We start from the raw sequence: 24,888 nt of genomic DNA on the forward strand, positions 1-24,888 counted from the left end.
GAACCTAAGGTGAATCATAGAAAGAGTCATGGCCCCTCATACTTGAGGCAGTTTTTATGCCCAGAACCCCTTGAATGAAGGAGAGGCTAGGTCTCCTTGCAGAAGGGCTACTTAGTACATTACCAAAAACTTATATTGTTAATGTTTTCCCCTCACTTCCTCAAAGGGAACTATGGCCTTTTATCACAGTAACTGCACTGGGGTAAAAGAAATAATCAAAATGTTTGGAACTACTGGATCATGCCTCTGAGCTAACTCTAATTCCAGGAGATCTAGAAGGTTACTGTGATCCATCTATCAGGGCAGAAGTTTAAGGACGCCTGGCAATCAATTCCATTTTAACTGGGGTCAGCCTCACAGACAACCCAGTTAGTCCCCAAATTCATCCTGTGGCTACTACCCCAGTTGCAGAATGCATAATTGGAATAGGTATATTCACTAGGTACAGAAATCCCACACTAGTTGCCTGACCTGTGGAGTGAAGGCTATTCAGGAAAATCTCAGTGAAAGCCAATAAAATAGCCTGTACCTAGGAAGATAGTAAACTGAAAACAATTCTGCATTTCTGGAGGTACTGCAGCATTAGTGCCATGATTAAAAACTTGAAAGATGCCAAGGTAGTGACCATATCCCCATTCAAGTAGCCTATTTGGTCTGTGTAGAAGACAGATGGATCTTGAAGAATGATGGTAGATTAACATAAATTTAATTGAGTAGTGAGTCCAATTACAGCTTATGTATCAATTTCATTGCTTGAGTAGCTTAATACATCTCCTGGTATTCAGCTATTGATCTATCAAATGCCTTTTTCTCCATCCTTGTTCATAAGGCCCATTAGAAATAGTTTGCCTTCAGCTGGCAAGGCCAATAATACACCTTCATTGTCCTACCTCAGAGCCATATCAACTCTCCAGCCTTACATCACAATTTAGTTTGCAGGGATCTTGATAGTCTTCATTCTACAAGACATCACACTGGCCCATTAGATTGATTATATTATGTTGACTGGACTGAGTGAGCAAGAAGCAGCAAGTACTGAAGACTTATTAGGAAGAAATTAACATGTAAGAGGTTGGGTAATAAATCTGACAAATGTCCAGGGGACTTCTACTTCAGTAAAATTTCTAGGATTCCAGTGGTATGGGGTTGTTGACATGTTCCTTTAAGGTGAAGGGTATGTTCTTGTGTGTCTGGCCACACTACAAGGAGAAAAGAGGCACAGCACCTACTGGGACCATTTGAAATTTGGAGGCAACAGATACTTAATTTGCATGAGCTATTCCTGCTTATTTACTGACGTAGTCCAGCCGCACTGAGTTGAGCAGGTCCTGAAGTGCGGAAGGGGTTTGAAGAAAACAAAGACAGAAAGAACTGGGAGGGCTGACGCTCCTGCACATCGCCAGCCAAACTTTCTTAGAGTCCAGAGTATATATACAGCAAAGAGGCACACTATCCCAGGAAATAGCATTATCCAATAAACAATCAAGCACACTATTGACGTCAGCGGTAGCTGGGCAAAGGTAGGCACAGCAGGGCTCCTTCAGTTGCTGCTGGAATGCGTGAAGAGGATGTTATTTGTTCTCCATTCCCGCCACATCAGCAAGTGGGGGAAGGGGCATAGCCTGGCTCCCAACATCTCCCCCTTTTTTATTTTATAATATGAAGACAGTGCCTGTCTTAGGTGCCCCAAGGCAGCGACTCTGATCTTACCCATCATTGGTACTCCCACTCTAATGTGGAAGCCCTGTCTTAGGTTGCCAGAGGCTCCAGGGTGCTTACCCATCATTAGCTATCCTGTCTTTCTTCGATAGTACCATATGGGGGGTGTTGTTTCAGGTGAAACATATGAATTTCCGAACCCAGCTTTAAGAGGGATTTTAACCCGAGCTTGATAATACAAGGTATTAATAATATCATTATAAGAAGACATAGCAGAGCAGTCACAATGGATAACAGAAAATGGGGCAAGTCTCCCAACTTGCCGAAGGGAGATGCTGAGTGCTTGAGGGTGTCTAGGATATCTTGAGCGGTTTGAACAAAATCAAACCGCAATTCTGCATTTTGCATGTCAAGTATCTCCTTATGTAGGTTTAGAAAATCTTTGGTGAAGTTATCAGTAAGCCATATGCCCTGTAGGTGATTCTTTACCGTTTCCCAACTATACTTAGATTCATTATACTCTTTAGATGTGACACAAATTTCATTATAAGCTGCATGACATTTCAATTGGTGCCTTAATTTTAGGCCCTGAACCTCTTTGCCCAAATACATGGCCATGTCATACAGGGCATTAAGCTTATGATTTATTTTCTCATCAATATTTCCTTGATCATTAAGAGCCTGAGTTGCATTTTGGGTCAAACTATTGACATAGGTTGCAGTTTGTACATTCTCAGTTAATGCTACAGCTGCTACAGTAGAAGATACAATAAAGGAAATTAAAGATAACCCTACAATAATGAGGCCCACAGCTCTTTTGGGACGGTCTAGAGCTTTCTTCAATTCTATCAACACCTGCAGGCCCTTATCATCATACCAAGGTCCCGTGTGGTTCACGGGAATCAAAAGGAAAGGGGGTTGCTTAAGTAAAAGAACCATGGTATTGTTAGACACAGAAGAGATGCAGCTAGTAAGACTGCAATTTTTACAGGCAATGTGAAACATATTTTACTGATAATTCATATTAATAGAAATAGACTCTACCAACAGTGCATGGGGGGGGCAACACAAGCCGCCACATGTGTGTCATTGTTTACATTAACACTTGTACTGTACTATTATCCCAATCTAATCCTCCTATAGCCACCCCTATTTTCCACCAAGAGGTTTGAGGGTACCCATCTGGAGTGTACCAAAGTACCATAGAGAGTCCTCTGTATTGCAGGGCCGGCGTCTTTGAATTTGGTCCTAAAGACCAGTCCACAATGTAAAGTTCTTTAGTGATGTTCATCTGCTGTGGCCATTCACCACCTGTGCCCGCAAGTGAAGGGGAGCCCTTGCACTTTGTCCAAGGTAGTGGCAATGTGTCATTTTTAAGTGAAGATGAAGATGTAAGCACACTGCACACAGGGTGGTCAGAAGGCAAGGTGCCGTTGCTCCTATTGCTAGGTGTTCCGATGGGCCTACCAAAACGTCAGAATCATTGGAGTAAATCTGTACCTTGGGAGACTTCCAACTGACTGGATGGAGCAGAGGAGGGTGAGGAACATATGCCCAATATATGCGCTGAACTACTTGCTCCACTGCTTGCTCTTCAGCTGGGGTCCTCCAAAGCTGGAGCAGGATCAGGAGGAATATGGTCTGCATGATGCACCAGCCTTTCTGGCAACCCCTTTGGGCCCTCAGCATCCTGTGGAAAGACACAAACGTGTCCTCACCCCCAAAGAAGGACGGGATCTGGACCTTGCCATGCCCCGGTCAGAGGATCTTTCCATTGCACCTGTGCGAGGGGCAGACAACCGCCAGAGCACCAAAAGCGCTCTGCGGAATTGCATCCCATAAGGTCTAGAGTTAAAAAATTTAAACTATAGAGTACATGGGATAAATAATTCAAAGGTATAATGGGGTATAAATCCCCCTTCTTAATTTTATTGAGCTGGGCTTTCAAAGTGCCATGGGCTCTTTCAAAAATGCCTTGGCCCTGGGGATTATAGGGGATGCCTGTCTTGTGGGCAATACCCCATTGTGCACAAAATGTGCGAAAACGGCTACTGGTATAGCCAGATCCATTGTCCATTTTAATCAGCTTGGGAATGCCCATAACAGCAAAGCAACAGGGGCAATGGCGAATAACTTGTGAAGTGGATTCTCCAGAGAGAGCGGTAGCATGCAAGTAACCTGAATAGGTGTCAATGGTAACATGAACATATTTTAATTTTCCAAATTCAGGAATGTGCGTGACATCCATCTGCCACAGGTGATTTGGCAGGCACTGTTAGCGTTCTCATAGGCCAACTGTGTGACTAAGGTGGTACTAGCCTCTGATTCTCCAAATGTTCTCCCTGCTGTCTTCAATAGGCGAGCTACAGATTCTTGAAATGGCTCATCAGTCCCTTGCCTGATTTTAGAGACCTCCTCTGTTCTACTAGTATTTTCTGGGAGAGCCTTCCATGCTCTTCTAGCTGCCACATTTGTTTGAGCATATACTGCTAACTGAAAGACCAACTGTTGATCTACCGCAGCATATTGGCCCTCTCCTGCCAACATGTCAAAAACAATGGGTATTTGCTGAGCAGCGTTAATCCTAGCTGTTTTCTGACAATTCTCATAAAATTCTGATTTCCATAACAGATAATCTCCCCCCGTAAGACATGCATGTGCTAAGGACTTCCAATCTCCCGCGGGCAAAGCCTCTGTAGTCATAGCTTCTAAGATGGTTAATGTAAACGGAGCAGTGGGGCCATATTTATTGCAGGCCTCTTTCAGCTCTTTCAACTGTTTGAAAGGAAATGGCACATGTTGTCTGAATACCTCTCCGTTGTCACCTGGCTGTTCTAACACTGGAAAGACAAAAAATTCTTGTGTGTCCTCTCCCTGATCTTGAGCTTGTAGTACTGCATCAAGAGGAGTAACTTTCCGCTGTCTCTTCTGCATATTAACTGGGAGTACACGAGGCTTTTCCTCCTTAGACTCTATGGGCTGTTTTTCTTTCTGTTCTAAACCCTTCTCTGTCTTTTGCTCCACTGTTTTCTCTTTAGTTTGTTCTGAGGATATAGGCTGAACAGGATCAAAACCTGCCCTTTCAAGGGGAGCTGTTTCAGCCTTACTCACAGGGGAGTCTCTTCTCTTGGGGTGCGGCCGTCCCATCTTTTGCTGCGCTTCTAAGGCTAAAGTAAGCCGCTCCAGGGTGCCCTGAATTGCATTCCACCACTCTTCGAAAGGTATTCTGGATGGGTCTGTGGCGACTGTCCGCGTTGCTGTGAGCAGGGATGGATAAACTTTCTTGCTAGAGCCTATGGAGGCCATCTCTATTGTTTGTATCTCCTTATCACAAAGTTGAACTAAAGCTTCCTCCACTAGAGGGCTCTGTTCCTCTTCCATCTCCTCGTCCGAGCTGCTGTCTGGTTCATGATAAGATGGCTCCCGCCCTTCCGGTGCTTCTAATGGCGGAGCAGACGTGGAGATGGCTGGAGAAGCAAGATTGCTTTCATTTTCCTTAGTGGCTTGACCCATACCAAGGACATGCTCTTTCACATTTTCTACCTTAAATCCTTCATGCCTAAGATCTAAAGAATCTCTAATCAAGGTCCACAGTCCAAAAGTATCTACTGGAACCTTCTTTGGTCCGTAGGCAGAATAATAAGTTTGTAATCCCTCTCCTACCTTATTCCATAAATCTATGTCTACTGTCCCTTCTCCTGGAAACCATGGGCAGACTTCCTTAATAAAGTCTAAAAATCTTTCTAATTGGGGCTTCCCTACTATAATTCCCCTAATAGCCAATAATTTCTTCAACCCGCAGATATAAAGCTGTTTGCTTCCTGCATGTCCCATATTGGACTCCCAGAAAAATCACTTACCACATCCACGTTGCTTGTGTGCCTCTTCTCTCACGCGTCTTCTCTAGTTACCCTGGCCAGGGCTTTCTCTTCTTGACATGGTGGCCCTCACCTTCTCCCTCTCCTTCAGGTCCCTGTTCGGGCGCCACTTGACACTGTCTGGCTGCGCCAAGTCGAGCAGGTCCTGAAGTGCAGAAGGGGAGTGAAGAAATCAAAGAAAGACAGAAAGAACTGGGGGTGCTGACGCTCCTGTGCATCACCAGACAAGCTTTATTAGAGTCCAGAGTATTTATACAGCAAAGAGGCACACTATCCCAGGAAATAGCATTATCCAATAAACAATCAAGCACACTAATGACGTCAGCGGTAGCCGGGCAAAGGTAGGCACAGCAGGGCTCGTTCAGTTGCTCCTGGAATGCGTGAACAGGATGTTCTTTGTTCTCCATTCCCACCACATCAGCAAGTGGGGGAAGGGGCATAGCCTGGCTCCCAACAATTTACCACAGGACCTAAAAAGCTACTAGTTTTGAATGAAGCCCAGAACAAGAGAATGCCTATTCCTGCTCATTTACCACAGGACCTAAAAAGCTACTAGTTTTGAATGAAGCCCAGAACAAGAGAATGCTCTGCAACAGACTCAGGCTGCTGTGCAAGCTGCTCTCCTACTTGGGCCTTATGGTCCAGCTGATCAAATGGGACTTGAAGTGACTGTGGCAGACAAAGATACCATTTTGAGCCTTTGACAGACCCCTATAGGTGAATCACAGTTTCAACCCTTAACGTTTTGGAGTAAAGCCTTGACATCCTCGGTGGGCAGCTACTCAAGTTTTGAGAAACATCTCTTGACCTGCTACTGGGTTTTAGATAACTAAGTGCTTAACTGTGGGCCACCCACCAAGTTGCCATGTGACCTGAGGAAGCCATCATGAACTAAATGTTATCTGACCCACCAAGTCATAACGTTGAGTGTGCACACCAGTGCTCCATCATCAAATGGAAGTGGTATATATATATGACTGGGCTTGAGTAAACCCTGAAAGCAGAAGTAAGTTACATGAAATGCCTAAATGCCCATGGACTCAACTCCTGTTACATTGCTTTTTTTCTCCCAGCCTGTGCCTAAGGCCTCATGGGGAGTTCCCTATGATCAACTGAAAGAGGACACTTTAGCCTGGTTATAGATGACTGTGAAATGCAGGCACCACCTGAAAGTGGGCAGCTAAAGAGCTACAGCCACTTTGAGGGACATCCTTGATGACAGTGGTGAAGGGAAATCCTTCTGAAAAGTGAGCAAAACTTCAAGCAGTGCACCTGATTATTCACTCTGATTGGAAGAAGAAATGGCCATTCAGGACAATATAAACTAATTCATAGGCTGTGATTAATGGTTTGGCTGGATGATCAGGGACTTGGAAAGAACATGACTGGGAAACTGGTTATAAGGCAACTTGGAAAAGGGGTATGTGGATAGACCTCTCTGAAAGGGCAAAAACATGAAGATTTTTTTTCCCATGTGAATGCTCACCAAAAGGTAGACCCAGCAGAAGAGGATATTAATAATCAATTGGATAGCATGACCCTTTCTGTGGACCAGTCAGCCTCTTTCTACAACTACCCTTGTCACCTCCTAATGGGTTCATGAACAAAGTGGCCATGGTGGCAGTGATTGACATTGCACATGGGCTCAGCAACACGGACTCCTGCTAATCACACTGACCTCACTACAGTCATTACCAAATGCTCAGTCTTCCAGAAGCTGAGAGCAACACTGAAGCCTCAATAGGGAACCATTTCCTGGGGGTAGTCAGGCAGCTACTTGGTGGCAGATTAAATGCATTGGATCACTTCCATTAGGAAAAGGGTGGTTTTTTTCTTATTACAATAGATACTCTTGATTTGGATTTGTCTTCCCTGTATAGAATGCTTCTGCCCAAACTATCACCTGTCAACTTACAAGAGTGCTTTATATCATCATGCTTCTGATCATGGAGCTCACTTCACAGCAAAAGAATTGTGGTCATGGGCCCTTGTCCGTGGACTTTACTGGCCTTTCATATTCCAGTATTATAAAGCAGTTGGCTTGATTAAATGGTGGAGTGACCTTTGAAAGACTTGATTACAGCACCAGCTTGGGCAAGGTTCTCCAGAAGCCAGTATATGCTCTGAATCTGAAGCCAATATATGGTACTGTTTCTCCCATATAAGGATTTCCTGGTCCAGAAATCAAGGAATGAAAATGGGAGTGGCACCACTTTTATTACCCCTATTAACTTCAGCAAAATCTTTGCTACCTATTTCTATAATTTTATGTTCTGCTAGCCTAGAGTTCCTAGCTTCAAAGGGAGGAAGGCTTTCACCAGGAGACACAACAATGATCCCACTGAATTGGAAGTCAATACTGCTGCCCAACCACATGTCTCCAAATCAGCAAGGAAAGAAGGAAGTTATGGTGTTGACTGGGTGATTGATCCTGACTTCCAAGGAAGAACTGGACTATTGCTCTACATGGAGGTAAGGAAAAGTACATCTAGAATACAGAAGATCCCTTAGGGCATCTCTTAGTTTTGCTACATCCTTTTATTAAAGTCAATGGAAAACTAGAACAATCAAGCATGACTATTAAGGGCCCAGACTCCTCAGGAATGAAGGTTTGGGTCACCTTACCAGGTGAAGAACTCAGACTGGCTGGGGTGCCTGATAAAGGGAAAAGGAACTCAGGATGTGAAAGATGGTAGCTATAAATACCAGTTATAACCATGGTACATGGTGACCATTTAAAGAAATGAAAATTGCAATTGTCATTAGTGTTTACCCCTAATTTTATTATTTTGTTATGAATATATTTGCATGCATATGTAAAGTGTATATATATATATACATAAATACATATATACATGCATATATATATATATATATACTTTGTTTCCTCTCATATTTTCTTATGATGAAATATGAAATGCTTTGATTTTATATCATGGTATGTAAATATGGTTAATTTTGCATCATAATATTTTAGTTAAGGGATATGAAGGAGAAGAGTAATCACTCAAGGATTTTACTTCCTCTTGCAGAGAAGGAGTTAATGAGCCTTTGGTTGTATTCAGTATAGTTATATCATGTTAAGTGGAATTATGACCTTGCTTTGTCTTTATTTGGAGATTAAGTATGGTTTAACGAAATGTGTATGGGCTCCAAATTGACAGAGTATGGACATTTAGTGATTAATTTTATGTATCACCTTGATTCGACTACCCCTCACATGTTAGGAGGTAAATATTTCTTCCAAAATCCCTTAAGCTGAGATGGTTTTTTTTCCCCTTGCCTTCAGACTCAAACTGAAGCACTGACTCTTGGGTTTTGAACATGATGGTATCCAGACTAGAACACATCACTAAATCTCCTGGTTCTCAGGCCTTAGAACTCAGAGTGGAATTATTATACTATCAACTCTCCTGTGTCTCTAGCTTGCTGACTACAGTTCTTGGGAATTGTTATCCTCCATAATACTATAAGCCAATTCCTTAAATTGAAAATTGAATCATATATATAACATGTATGCATATATAGATAGATATATCACATATGTATATGGCATATTTTTTTCTAGAGAACACTGACCAGCATACCTTCAAAGGATTGTGTAAAGATTAAATAAAACAATGCTTGTAAAATATTTAGAATATCATTATAATTACTATCTAGTGTGAGTATCTTTTAGCTGCATAGCATTTTCATTTTCACTAGCATACAGGTTTAAAGTGTAATTAAGAGGTCTGGAACCACCTCCAAATACCTGTTCCAAATACTTTTCGAGACCCATAATTCTCTCAAAGATTCACTTAACTTTCTTTGCAAATATAAAGATAAGATAAAAACTCTCTTTACTCTTTGTGAGTGTATGCTACACACAATATGCTCTATGCTTTACAAAAATGAAGACATCCTTTCTGATAATTTATGCTATTTCTTCTTATTTTAATGGCTATATTTTATTATCTAAACACATATATAAACCACATGATTTAATCTTCATTTCACAGAGTTTAAATGAAGACTCCCCGTACCAGCCATTGAAAATAGAGATAAAGACTTGCATTAGTTAAAAAAAAAAAATACTGTGGAATATCCCTCCTTTCTAAACTGGAGACCAGACAAAAAGCACCCAGTTTTCTTTCATGATTGTCATATGCAAGTTCTTTAAAATCTGCAGTTTTCTCATCTGCCTTTTCAAATTACAGATTAATTGATTCATAAGATTTGTTAAACTACTTGGAAATTTGAAATACTTTCTGTTGCAGTTATAAAACTAGAAGCTTCATAATTTAATAAAGGGACAAATTTGAGGCAAAAGGAACTAAATGCTCAATCATGAACCATTAGTTTTGTTTTAAAACCAGAGGTGCTTCCATGACTTGGCTATTGTGTTTAATGCTTCAATGAACATATGAATGCAGTTATCTCTTCAAGATCCTGACTTCAATTACCAGGGATATGTACCCAGAAGCAAGATTGCTTCTGCAAATTGAACAAAATTAAAATTCAACTACAGAATGGGAGGAAATATTTGCAAACCACATATCTCATAAGGGGCTAATATATAAAATACTTAGGAAAGTCCTATAAAGAACAAAACAAACAAAAATAAATTTGAAAATGGGCAAAGGAACTGAATAAATGTTTTTGCAATGAGATCATAAAAATGGCAAACAGGCATATAAAAAGTTGCTCAATATCACTAATTATTAAGGAAATGCTAATCCAAACCACAATGAATACAGTTTTAGAAGCAGGTAATTCTTCACCTATATTCTTTCACATTACTTTTCTGCATGTTCCTCTCCCCTTTTTTTATAGACAGCTCCACTATCCGAAATGAAAAACACCATTTAAAACACAAGGTCTGCCCAACACATATTGTCCTTTTAGTTATTATGAAATATCACCAATCTGTATATTTTAATGATTAAATTATTAATTTCCTAAAATATAAGCCATTTTTCAAAACTTAAATTTTGTATGAACTTAACTTACAATTCATGTTGTAAAAAAATACAATAACCAAATTCCTATTTTCTAAAATACTTGAAGAATAGGTATTTGGCATCTTAGGACATGTAGATAAATAATGTATTATAGTAGCTTAATCTATTATATACAAATCATTTATTAACTACTGTCTGCTGCTTTTTTTGCAAATATAACATTGGCATTTTGTGGAAAAACTGGAGATTTTTCATAAGTATTTTATTGTTAATAAAATTAGAATGTCTCATACTACCTAGGATAAAAATTATTAAATTCTTACATCTTCCCAATAACACTTTCAATCACTCAATAATATGACCTCATCATAACACCTAACATGATTTGATAGGTAAAATTCACAAGGACATCAACCTAGCAGGTGGCTCCCCTCTGTCTCGCCCCCTCCTCAACCCAAACAAACAAAAAAAAACACTCCTTTCCTTATGACGCCATGCTGCCCAGCGCTGGGTTCCAAGGTTCGCTCCGTAAACTCCCTCCCCCTTGCCTGCTCACTTGCTGTGCATGTAGGAATGTTACAGATAAGGAAGCAGAAAGGTATAAATTGCTCCCTTTTCCTTTGTTCGGGGCTCAGACTTTTTGGAAGATTACTCCCCTCTGAGACTGCCGGTGTGAAATAAATCCTCAACACTCCAAGTCCTTTGAGTGCCGCTTGTTTTTTTCTGTCGGTGATCCAGTCCAGGCTTCTTTTCAGTATTTTCCATAACATTTAGTTCCCTGACCGGGAAACCCAACTGTGCTGGACCTTTGTTGCCACCGGTTTGGGGCAACGGCGGGGCGGTGATGGAACAGGAGATCGCAACGGAGAAGGCGCTCGCTGCCTGACCTTTCGGCAGTCTCCCACCTGGTCGCCCTGGGCCAGCCCTGCTCCGCTGTTCCCACCAGACTCAAGGAGGCTTGGCATGTGAGGGCCTGGTTCTGATGTTGAATCTGAATGGCCCCGGGGCACCTGACCCAGACAGTCCCACACATTGGGGTTGAAAGGGAGCCTGATCACCTCCCAGGAGGCTTATTAGAAGTCTCACAGGTAGACATTCCCAGGGGGGGAATGTTTAAACTCTGGTCTTCCTGGGTGTGTGTGTGTGTGTGTGTGAGAGTGAGAGTGCAGGGCAGCTTAAGTCATTCAGTCTGCACTGAATCTGTGATTCCACGGGCCTGCGCTACAGAATCTGCATGGGCCCTCATCCACTTTCACGGTCAGCCATCAGGACATATCTGTGATTCAGCTTCGGCTTACCTGGCCTGGGACTTATACAGGTGCACCTTAGCCAAGTCTGGCCAAAGTCTCCACGAGGAGCACGAACGGATGGGCATCTGACTGGTCTCCTCTCTCGAGGAGGCACCCCTCCCTTGTCTGTTGTTGTGGCTCTGTCCATGGATACATCATGGGGTCAGGGCATAGTAAACCCACAGTCCCCGAAACTATGATCAAGAATTTCAGAAAGAGATTTTCAGAAAACAACAGAGTGAAATTAACTCCTGGCAAGTTGAAAACCCTGTGTGAATCTGCATTGTCAACCTGTAGTTTAGGGTGGCCTCCAGAAGGAACCCTAGATGTCCCAACAATCTGCTGAGCCTGGCGGGTCATCCCTAGAGATCCAGGTCATTCTAATCAGTTCCCATACTTTAACTCCCAGTTAGAAACTGCCCAGACTCTTCCCCATTGGGTGCAATTCGCTTGCAACAGACAGGGACAGAGTAGGGTATTAGTTGCGTCAACAAAGAAGCCTGCAAAGAAACAACAGAAGCCTGAGCTTCCGCACATTTTTACTGGTGACCCAGAAGAAGAGCTAATATTGTCGCTGCTTTATGTGCCTCCAAGGCTGTCAGCACACAGCCCCTGGTCCCTGATACCCCGCCACCGTCAGCCTCTCTGCCAACTCCAGAACCAGGGAACCCACTTCCCCCCAGACCAGCAGCCTGACTGCACCCTCAGCTGGGAGCAGATGCCCTTCAGATGCCAGCACAAGGGATGCAGGGCCTGAAAGACGTAATAAGTATGAAACCATCCAGCCCATGTTTCACTATCAACCCTTCTCCAGAACTAAAACCCCATCAGAAAAGCCATAAGCCCTGTTGATCTTATGCCATTCCTCTTCCAAATCAATCAGCCAACTTAAAAAAACTGTCAGCAGCTTCTCAGTATCCTGTTCATAATAGAAGAGAAGAGGCAGCTAGGGTCCTTGGTCAGGGTGCATAGGCTGAAATTGCTGTCCCCAAGGAGCACCCCAAGAGGGACTTCACCACCCCTGAGAGACAGCACCAGATCCACTGATATCAGGATGCCCTCCTCCAGGAGATCAAAGCTGGGTCCAAAAAGCTTATGAACATAACTAAAGTTTTTTCAGTCACTCAACAAACAGAAGAGTCTCCTGGAGACTATTATGAGAGACTGTGTGAAACTTATCGCATCTACACCCCTTTCAACTCTGAGTCACCAAGGATCCAGCAGATAGTAAACACCACATTCGTAGCCCAACCTACCACAGACATCAGATGAAAGCTCCAAAAGCTTGAGTGCTTCACTGAGATGACTGAAATTGCCAAAAAAAAAATATATATATATATATAAACAGAGAAGCTCAAGCTGACAGAGAGGCATAAAGAAAAATAAAGAAAAGGGCAAGTCTCCTGGCAGCTGCTCTGAAAGAGACAGATGGACAGAAGGCAGAGAGAAGCCAACCACCTAGAGGGGGGAAGCCTAGGATCCCCCTAGCCAGAGACCAGTGTGCGTACTGTAAAAAAAAAAAGTGGGGGGAAGTCATTAGAAAGATGAATGCCCCAAACGAGGCAAAGCCCCAAAGCCCAGTTGCTGGCAGGAAGAGCCCCGTGAGGAAAGGCTGGTTAGCCTGGCAGGAACAGACTCAGACTGACAAGGACTGGGTACTCTTGCACTCGGCCCCTGTGAGCCCATGGTCAGAATGACAGTGAAAGGTCAAAACATGACCGTTATAGTTAACACAGGGGGATAACACTCTGTGGTCACCCTCCCTGTAGCCCCCTTCAGTGAAAATGACTGCAACTATTCTCGGTGAAGGAGTATCTCACCGAGACCCTGCTTACCCAGGACAACTCAGGAGACATGGGCCCATGCAAGAGATTTTTTTATCTGAAAGAGAGAGTGGCTGCCCCAGAGAGAGAGAGAGCAGCGGGACAGAGAGACAGAGAGAGAGAGAGCAAGCAGCAGCATGGTGCAGAGAGTTGTGACTTTTTTGTGGTAGATCCCCTTGGCCTGTTGCCTTGGGGAGGGTCGGGATGTTTAGAGATAAGGTGGGGCAGGCCAAGGCATGATTCTCACCGGCTTATGTGCCTGAGACCATGGAGTAAATGGAAGATAAATTACTATATTCTTACACTTGGAGCCACAAAGACAGCAGCAGTATCCCCTCTCACAAGAGGTGAGAGCAGGCATCCAGGAATGCCTGATCAGACTCAGAGAGGCAGGCATTCTAATCGAGTGTCAGTCACCCTGGAACACTCTGCTTCTGCCAGTCAAAAGGCCAGGAGGAGGGCACCAGCCTGTTCAAGACCTGTGAGCCATTAATAGTGTGACTGTTTCTTTACACCCAGTGGTCCCAAACCTGCATAACGTCCTCAGCCAGATCCCAGAGTCTGCCAAAAATTTCACTTGCACAGACATAAAGACACCTTTCTCTGTCTCTGGCTGGCCCCCCAAGTCAGCTCTTATTTGTCTTTGAATGGACTGAACTGGATACAGGGTGGCAGTTGCAGTTAACATGGGTGCAGCTTCCACAAGAGTTCAAGAACTCACCCACTCTCTTTAGAGAGGCATTGGCTGCAGACTTTGCCAGTTTTCCAAGAGATGCCACATGCTGAGCCCTCCTGCAGTACGTAGACGACATCCTCTTTGCCAGTGACACCCAGGAAAATTGTGCAAAAGGCCCAAAGTCCCTTCTGCAACTCCTGTCAGACTCAGGATACCGAGCCTCATAGAAAAAGGGCACAAATCTGCAACAGCAAGTCCGGTACTCAGGCTTCCTCCTCACCAAGGGAGAAAGGGCGCCAAGGCCAGAGAAGAAAAAGGTCGTTAACTCCTTGCCCCAGCCTAAGATGAGGGGGGCATGCGTAAGTTCCTAGGGGCTGCCAGGTTCTGCAAAAATCTGGATTCCCAGATTCTCAGCAATGGCAAGGCCCCTCTGCAACCTCCTGGGGGGCCAGACTGAAAGCCCCTGTCTGGAAAAAAGAGGCAAGAGTCACCTTCCTGTATATAAAAACTGCTGCAGAGCAGGCACCAGCCCTAGGCCTGCCAGATATGAAAAGGCCCTTCAAACTCTTCCCTACATAATAAAGGTAGCAATTCTGCATTGCAAAGAACATCAAAAAGAAAACAACCCTACAGCACAGGGAAATGGGATGGCAGATGAAGCTGCCAAAGCAGCAGCCAGTAAGGATGCAGGGAGAGCTCCTTCCTGACTGTGACCCTAATACCCTGGTAGAGGCCCATCCACCCAGGTACACTGAAAAGGAGAAAGACTGGATCCACTTTAACTGACAACGGATTGTGGATGTTGCCAGACAGACGTATCTTTGTCCCAACTGCAACCAGGAGGCAACTAGTCAGCAAATACCACCAGCTCACCCACCTGAGAAAAACTGCACTCGAGGCCCTCCTCAAAAAGCAATACTACATCAGCCAGTTGCCAGCGCTATGCCAAGCAGTCAGTAGACAGTGTGTATCTTGTGCCAGAAATAATACTCGGTCTGCACCATGACTCCCACCTGGTGTCCAAAGAATGGGAGTTTCCCCCTTTGAAGACTTTGAGATAGACTTCACGGATGTTCAGCCAAGCAGGGGACTCAGATACCTCCTAGTAATAGTGTGTACCTACTCTGACTGGGTCGAAGCCCTCCCAACCAGGACAGAATGGAGCCGGGAGGTAGCCAAAGTCCTCCTGAGAGAAATTGTGCCCTGGTTTGGCCTACCATCCACAATCCACAGTGACAATGAGTCTGCCTTTGTAGCAGATGTAGTGCAAATGTTAACTAAATTCTTCAGTATTACCTAGAAAACTCACACTGCATACAGGCCACAGAGTTCAGGGAAAGTAGAGTGAATGAAGCGCACCCTCAAAAGAACCCCAGTACATTCCTTCCAGGCTAGGGACTCAGTCTGAGTTAAAGATTGGAAAAAAGACCCCCTCAAACCTCAGTAGACTGGCCCCCACATTATTGTTCTAACTTTCCTACTGCCCTCAAGGTTGCCGGCATCACTCCAAGAGTCCTTCATTCCTGAGTAAAAAGAGCTTGTTATCCTGACAAGGAAGCACATAAGCAGGAAGCCCAGCCAGATCTCCAGATTCTCTCTGCCTCCGCATCCAAGGATTGCCCTCAGACTAATAGACACATGCGAGCCATAGATCCTGGCTCTTGTCGGAGTGGTGTCTTTCATTCTGGGCATTGGACTCTGTGCTGTTGCACCCCTGGACTGGACTATTCCTCAAAAACGTTGCCCTTTCTATTATCTATTGGGTAATCATTAAGTTGTTTTACTGTGCTTACCTGTCTCTCCTAGCTGGACCCAAGTCTCAGCCTGCATTTCCAAAGTACCTCTCTGTAATGTTTAATTGTACAAAAGTTATAAAGTGCATAGTGGGCTAAAGGGAGCTACCTCCTTTTCCCCAGTGAGATTTCCTAGGCAGAACAAGCTGCCCCCTTACTGATCCCTGCTCTAGTCGGGCTCAGTAGAGCTGGATCAGCTGCAGTAGACACAGCAGCTCTAATAAAGAGACTTAGGCCTCGATGCCCTAACAGAGGAAGCTGATCAACAAGATTTAGAGCAGCTTGAAACCACCATGATTCAGCTGCAAGATCAGATTGATTCCCTGGCTAAAGTGTTACAAAATTGTAGAAGACTGGACCTCCTGTTCATGTCACAGGGAAGCTTATGTATAGCCCTTAAAGAAGATTGTTGTTTTTGTGCAAATAAGTCTGGCATAGTTAAGAGTTATCTAGCCAAAGTAAAAGAAAACATCCAGCATAGGAATAAAATGTTATGAAATAAAAAGTATTAGTTCCAGGGATGGTTTGAATAGAATCCATGGCTTACAACTCTTCTAACTGGCCTTGCTGGGCCAGTGATTCTGCTGTTCCTTAAACTATTAGTGGAACCCTGTATATTTAACTGGCTCATTAACTTTATCGAGGAATGCGTTTCCTCCATACAGCTCATGTATACGTGGAGCCACTATGACCCTGTCATAAGCCAAGGAGATGATGCCCCCTAAAATGAAGTGTTTGAAGGGGTGTCAGAGGGGGGAATGATAGGGAAAATTCACAAGGACAGCAACCTAGTGGGTGGCTCCACTCTGTCTCACACCCCTCCCTCTTCAACATAAACAACACTACAAGGACAGTAATTTACGAGGTGGCTCCCCTCTGCCTTGAACCCCTCCTCAACCCAAACAAAAAAAAACACTCCCTTGGTTTTCCCATGCTGCCTAGCACCGGGTCCCAAGGTTCTCTCCCTAAACTCCCTCCCCCTTGCCGGCTTGCTTGCTGTGCGTGCAGGAATGTTACAGATAAGGAAGCAGAATGGTATAAACTGCTCCCTTTTCCTTTGTTCGGGGCTCAGACTTTTTGGAAGATTACTCCCCTCTGAGCCGGCCGTGTGAAATAAAGCCTCAGCACTCCAAGACCTCCGAGTGCCGCTTGATTTTTTTCTGTCGGTGATCCAGTCCAGGCTTTTTTTCATTATTTTCCATAACAGAGCTTGTCTTAATCAATATTAAAGGAAAGAAGATGAAGTTGACATAATCTGATTTAGAAACTATATTTTAGTCCTAAAATTTTAAATAGATAGTTATAGGATTCTTATTCAGAAATTTACAGTAAATTTAAAGGTAGTATCACTATACCTGGTCAGGATGAAAAGTGATCACAAAAGCATGTTAAGTAGAGTAACCAAAGTATATTATATTTTATTTGGAAAAAAATGTTTGTGTTTGTTACTGTCATGGAGGAAGAATTTCCCTCTACCCTTCAAGGTTTTTCTAGGTAGGTTAGAATCAAACTGATATGAGATAGATTAACAGGAGAAAATAAGGTTTTATTATGTACATACAGAGGCCCGATAAAGACATTAAGACCCAAAGAATGACCAAGGCAGGCAGTTTTCATACATTTCAGACATTTGTCTCTGGTGATGAGTATGACTTCTACCCTCCAGGTGCAGAGAGGGTACCTTTTACACATGAGATTTATTTCCTGGTTCTGGGGGATGGTGGGGGGCAGATGAGGGTCAAATTATTCCTCTTGCCCTGGCTGTTTTTTCAGTTGCTTTAATTTAAAGTAATAAATATACTATGCGGATCTGCCCTGGGCCCCACATTATATTTACTCATTATGTTTTTGCAAAACCACATGATTAAAAGTAATTTTTGCATAGATAAAGTCCTCTTTAATATTGGTATAAGTAATAGCTTTCTAACTATGACTCAAGATCCAGAAGCACAAAAAGGAAAGGTAGATAAATCTGACTACACAAAAAAAAGTTCATGGGAGAAAATGCCTTAAACAAAGTTTACAGACAGAAGATAAACAGGGTAAAAATATCAGTAACATATACTACTGATAAAGAGCTTTTATTGCTGATGAAGAAAGCTTAAAATTGAAGAGATAAAGAAATAAAATCCTGATGGAAAAATGGGAGAAAGCATAAGCAAGTAATTTCCTCACACACATAAATAAACTATAAAAATAGACTTGAAACATATAAAAAAAGCTCAAAATCAGTAGAAATCAGTGAAATAAAAATTAATATTGACACAACATCAAACTTATCAGACTGGCAAAATTAAAAAGTTGAAAACATTCTGTTGGCAGGTTTGTATGGAAACAAGCACTTTCTTATATTGCTACTGGGAATGTAAATTGGACATTTGGCTGAAGAAATTTCTAAGCAAGGTGTTGTAGGAGCAGCCTGGTTTCTTGTAAATGTTTAGAGTAAAATGTGAGAAGACAGAAATGACATAAAGATGGATTGGCTAATCAATAGAAAAACAAAACATAAATTTAGAAAAATCTAAGCCTATCCATATTGAAAGGAACAATAAAACTTGCTTGGGGGAGAGTGCCAAAGATATGGCTAATTTTGATTAGGAGATTGTTGTGAATCAATTATCTTATCAGAAAGTAGGAACTATTAAGACAATGGGGAAATTGGCTGGCCATGTAAACAGAAGTTGCGACCTATTGTCTAAGACAAAGGAAGAATGATACAGAAGGCACTTCAAAGATCTTTGGGGATATCCCTCCCAACACAGGCCTAGAGTACAAGGGTCTTCTGGGCATAATGATTTTAAAGTAGCAGTCACCCTAACCTGGCCTGTTTCACACCATAAGTTCTGCTCCTCACATTCAGGTGCCATGCTTCTCAGTCACCCCAGGCATAATGCAGGCTAAGGTGGCCTCCTGTCTGGAAGGCACAGGCAGTAAACCTTGGCAACATCAGAATTCTTTGCAGGCACACAGAGTACAACAGCCATGGAGACATGGCTGTCTCCACCTATATTTCAAAGGATGATCTGGAGATCCAGGGGACCCAGGAAGAGAACCTCCACAGGGTCAGGGTGACAGCAGAGAGCCCTGGCTAGGATAGTGCCTACCAGAGCCATAGGGTCTATATGTCCTATGTAACCCCAACTGGGAGAGTTACAGGCATAGGATTCCAACCCATGAGAATTGCAGTGTGGGCTATATCCAGCAAAGCTATGGGAGATCTTCAACCCAGCATGTCTAGAAGACATGACCTTTGCCCCATTGAGCCTTAAAATTTTGGACTTCTCTGGGATCTGTTACCCTTTCTTCTTTCTTCCTTTTTAAATAGGAATGTCTATCCAAGGCCTGTCCCATTATTATATTTTGAGAGCACATAACCTGTTCGATTTCACAGGTTTACAGCTAGAGTGCTTTGCATTAGGATGAATTATATATATTGAACCTCACCCATTATCTGCCTTAGATAGTATTTAGCTGAGGCTTTGAACTCAGAGATTTCAGTTGATGCTAGAATTACTTAGGAATCTGGGGATTATTGGGAAGGAATGGATATATTTTGTATGCAAGAAGGACATAAATTTTGGTGAGCCAGGGGTGGAGTGTTATGTTATGAATGTTTGGGTTCCCTCATAATTCATAAGTTGAAACTTAGCCCCAAGGTGATGCTATTAGGAGGTTGGGCTTTGAGGAGTTGGTTTGGTCATAAGGGCAGAACCCTCATGAGTAGGATTAGTGCCTTTATAAATGAGGCTCCAGAGAGATCACTTGTTCCTTTCATCACATGAGGAAGTAGGGAGAAGGTGCCCTGATCTAACACTTCTGATAGAGGTATAGGTTAACAATTTTTAGGTCTTTTTTTGTTGTTATCATTAATCTACAATTACATGAAGAACATTATGTTTACTAGGCTCCCCCCTTCACCAAGTCCCCCCCACAAACCCTATTACAGTCACTGTCCATAAGTGTAGTAAGATGCTGTAGAAACACTATTTGTCTTCTCTGTGTTGTACAGCCCTCCCCATCTCCCCCGCACATCATACATGCTAATCGTAATGCCCTCTTTCTTTTAGCTCACCCTTATCCCTCCCTTCCCACCCATCCTCCCCAGTCCCTTTCCCTTTGGTAACTGTTAGTCCATTCTTGGGTTCTGTGATTCTGCTGCTGTTTTGTTCCTTCAGTTTTTCTTTGTTCTTATACTCCACATATGAGTGAAATCATTTAGTACTTGTCTTTTTCCGCCTGACTTATTTCACTGAGCATAATACCCTCTAGCTCCATCCATGTTGTTGCAAATGGTAGGATTTGTTTGCTTCTTATAGCTGAATAATATTCCATTGTGTATATGTACCACATCATCTTTATCCATTCATCTACTGATGGACACTTAGGTTGCTTCCATTTCTTGGCTATTGTAAAAAGTGCTGCGATAAACACAGGGTTGCATCTGTCTTTTTCAAACTGGACTGCTGTATGCTTAGGTTAAATTCCTAGAAGTGAAATTTCTGGGTCAAATGGTATTTCTATTTTGAGCTTTTTGAGGAACCTCCATACAGCTTTCCACAATGGTTGAACTAATTTCCATTCCCACCAGCAGTGTAGGAGGGTTCCCCTTTCTCCACAACCTTGCCAACGTTTAGGTTAACAATTTTGATTATTACTAATAATAGATAATAAGGGATGAGCTTATTTTTTTATTATTGAAGTACAGTTGGTATACAATATTGTCTTGGTTTCAGCTGTACAACATAGTGATTATAAAATTATATACATAGTGAAATGTTCCCCAAAATAAGTAGAGCTACCATCTGTCACCATATAAAGTTGTTATAATATACAAAAGTTGTTATTGACTATTTTCCCATGCTGTACTTTTCATCCCTGTGAGTTATTTTTTTATAGTTGGAAAATTGTAACTCTTTATCTCCTTTACCAATTTTGCCTGTCCCCCCGCCTATGGCAACCATCAGTTTTTTCTCTATATTTCTGACTCTATTAGTGTTTTATTTGTTTGAATGTTTTATTTGTTTAAATTCCACATATAAGTGAATTCATATGGTATTAATCTTTCTTTCACTTATTTCACTTAGCACAATTCCCTCTAGGCCCATCCATTTTATGTCTGAAGTTAGTGTCTTGTAGACAGCATATAAATATATATATATATTTTAAATCATTCTGTCATCCTATATCTTTTGTTTGGAGCATATAGTCCATTTGCTTTTAGAGTAATCATTTAAGTATGTCTTTATTGCCATTTTGTTATTTTCTCATTGGTCTTGTTCTCCAATTCTTCTGGATCCCATATTCATTATTAAAAATATATACTGAGAAGTGACTAGTGGTTACCATGGAGGAAGGGTTGGGGTGGGTGGGTGAAATAGGTGAAGGGGATAAAGAGGCACATAATCTCAGTCATAATGTAAATTAGTCACAGGGATGAAAGTATAACATAGAGAATATAGCCAATATTACTATATCTTTCTATGTTGACTGGTAGTTGTTACACTAACTCGGCAGAGCATTTAATAATGCAAATAACAGTTGAATCACTATGTTGTATGCTTGAAACAGAGAGAATATTCTATGTCAACTATACCTCAGTAAAAATATATAAAAATACTAAAAAGTACTAACCACCAAATTCATATACCAATACTTAAAAAATTACTTTCCTATATGAAGAAGGAAAAGAAAAATTAGGTAAGAGAAAGAATGGATGCAAAGGAAAGGGAGCAATTATGCTTATTACATTTTAAATTAAGGTATTATTGATATACACTGCTATGAAGGTTTCACATGGAAAAGCAATGTGTTTACTACAGTTACACATATTATAAAGTCCCCACCCATACCCCATTGCAGTCACTGTCCATCAGTGTACTAAGATGTCACAGATTCACTATTTTCCTTCTCTGTGCTACACTGTCTTCCCCATAACCCCCACACCATGTGCACTAGACATAATACTCCTCATTTCTCTTCTCCCACCTTCCCCACCTGCAGTCCCACACCCCTCCCCTTTGGTAACCACTAGTCCCTTATTGGAGTCTGTGAATCTGCTGCTGTTTTGTACATTCAGTTTTGTTTCATTGTTATACTCCACAAATGAGGGAAATCATTTGGCGTTTGTCTTTATCCACCTGGCTTATTTCAATGAGCATGATATCTGCCAGCTCCATCCATCTTGTTGAAATGGTAGGATTTGTTTCTTTCTTATGTCTGAATAGTATTCCATTGTGTATATGTACCACTTCTTCTTTATCCATTCATCTACTGATGGACACTTAGGTTGCTTCCATATCTTGACTATTGTAACTAGTGCTATGATAAACATAGGGGTGCATATGTCTTTTTGAAACTGAGAAGTTGTAAAGTTGTATTCTTTGGGTAAATTCCAAGGAGTGCAATTCCAAGGTCAAATGGTATTTCTTTTTTTAGATTTTTGAGGAACCTCCATATTGCTTTCTACAATGGTTGAACTAGCTTACATTCCCACCAGCAGTGTAGGTGGGTTCCCCTTTCTCTGCATCCTCACCAGCATTTGTTGTTCTTAGTCTTTTCGATGCTGGTCATCCTAACTGGTGTGAGGTGATATCTCGTTGTGGTTTTAATTTGGATTTCCCTGATGATTAGTAATGTGGAACATCTTTTCACATGCCTGTTGCCACCTGAATTTATTCTCTGGAGAATTGTCTCTTCTTATCCTTCACCCATTTCTTAATCAAGTTATTTGCTTTTTGGATGTTGAAGAGTGTGAGGTCTTCATATATTTTGGATAGTAACCCCTTGTCAGATTTGTCATTTATGAATATATTCTCCCATACTGTAGGATGCCTTTTGTTCTGTTTATGGTGTCCTTTGCTATGCAGAAGCTTTTTAGTTTGATGTAGTCCCATGTGTTCATTTTTGCTTTTCTTTCCCTTGCTCGAGGAGATGCGTTCAGGAAGAAGTTGCCCATGTTTATATTCAGGAGATCTTTGCCTATGTTTTTGTCTTAAGAATTTTTTGGTTTCATGACTTACATTCAGTCTTTGATCCATTTTGAGTTTACTTTTGGGTATGAGGTTAAACAATAATCCAGTTCATTCCCTTGCATGTAACTGTACAGTTTTGCCAACACCAGTTGTTGAAGAGGCTGTCATTTCCCCATTGTATGTCCATAGCTCCTTTATCATATATTAATTGACCTTATATGGTTGGGTTTATATCTGGGCTCTCTAGTCTGTTCCATTGGTCTATGGTTGTTTTGTTGTGCCAGTACCAAATTGTCTTGATTACCAACTTCAAGAGCTTGAAGTTGGGGAGCATAATGCCCCTAGCTTTTTTCTTCCTTCTCAGGATTGCTTTGGGTATTCAGGTTTTTTTGTAGTTCCATATGAATTTTAGAATGATTTGCTCCAGTTCATTGAGGAATGCTGTTGAGATTTTAATAGGAATTGTATTTAATCTGCAGATTGTTTTAGGCAGAATGGCCATTTTGACAATATTAATTCTTCTTATCCATGAGCAGGGGATGTGTTTCCATTATGTGTATCTTCTCTAATTTCTCTCATGAGTGTCTTGTAGTTTTCAAATATAAGTCTTTCACTTCCTTGGCTAGGTTTATTCCTAGGTATTTTATTTTTTTTGATGCAATTGTGAATGTAATTGTTTTTCTGATTTCTCTTTCTGCTAGTTCATCATTAGTGTATAGCAATGTAACAGATTTCTTTGTATTAATTTTCTATCCTGCGGCTTTGCTGAATTCAGATATTAGGTCTCATAGTTTTGGAGTGGCTTTTTTAGGGTTTTTTTATGTACAATACCATGTCATCTGCAAAGAGGGCCAGGTTAACTACTTCCTTGCCAATCTGAATGCCTTTTAATTTCTTTGTGTTGTCTGATTGCTGTGGCTAGGATATCCAGTACTATGTTGAATAAAAGTGGGGAGCTTGGGGATCCTTGCCTTGTTCTCCATCTTAAAGGAAAAACTATCAGCTACTCACTAAGTATAATGTTGGCTGTGGGTTTGTCATATATATCCTTTATTATGTTGAGGTACTTTCCCTCTATACCCATTTTGTTGAGAGTTTTTATCATGAATGGATGTTGACTTTTGTGGAATGTTTTTTCAGCATCTATGGAGATGATCATGTGGGTTTTGTCCTTTTTGTTGATGTGGTGGGTGATGTTGATAGATTTTCTAATATTGTATCATCCTTGCCTCCCTGGAATAAATCATGGTTAGTCACAATGGATGATCCTTTTGATATATTTTTGGATTTGCTTTGCTAATATTTTGTTGAGCATTTTTGCATGTATGTTCATAAGAGATATTGTTCTGTAATTTTCTTCTTTATGGTGTCTTTGCCTGGTTTTGGTATTAGAGTTATGCAGGCACCATAGCATGAGTTTGGAAGAATTCCCTCTTCCACTTTTTGGAAAACGTTAAGAAGGATGGGAATTAGGTCTTCAATAAATGTTTGATAAAATTCAGCAGTGAAGCCATGATCTTGTGAAAGCGTTTTGTTCTTAGGTAGTTTTTTGATTACCAATTCAATTTCATTGATGGTAATTGGTCTGTTAAGATTTTCTGTTTCTTTCTAGGTCAGCCTTGGAAGGTTGTATTTTTTTAGAAAGCTGTCAATTTCTTCTAGGTTATCCAGTTTGTTAGCATATAATTTTTCATAGTATTCTCTAATAATTATTTGTATTTCTGTGTTGTCCATAGTGATTTTTCCTTTCTCATTTTCAATTCTGTTTATGTGTGTACACTGTCTTTTTTCCTGATAAGTCTGGTGAGGGGTTTATCTATTTTGTTTATTTTCTGGAAGAACCAGCTCTTGCTTTC

At 41.6% G+C, this 24,888-nt stretch overlaps 1 pseudogene; it reads left to right on the forward strand.

The window, feature by feature from the left end:
• The first annotated feature begins 224 nt into the window (after window positions 1-224).
• On the forward strand, window positions 225-11,366 carry LOC130681792 (uncharacterized; annotated as a pseudogene).
• Window positions 11,367-24,888: the final 13,522 nt, after the last annotated feature.

Source organism: Manis pentadactyla, chromosome X, assembly GCF_030020395.1.
Source record: "Manis pentadactyla isolate mManPen7 chromosome X, mManPen7.hap1, whole genome shotgun sequence".
NCBI classification, from domain to species: domain Eukaryota; kingdom Metazoa; phylum Chordata; class Mammalia; order Pholidota; family Manidae; genus Manis; species Manis pentadactyla.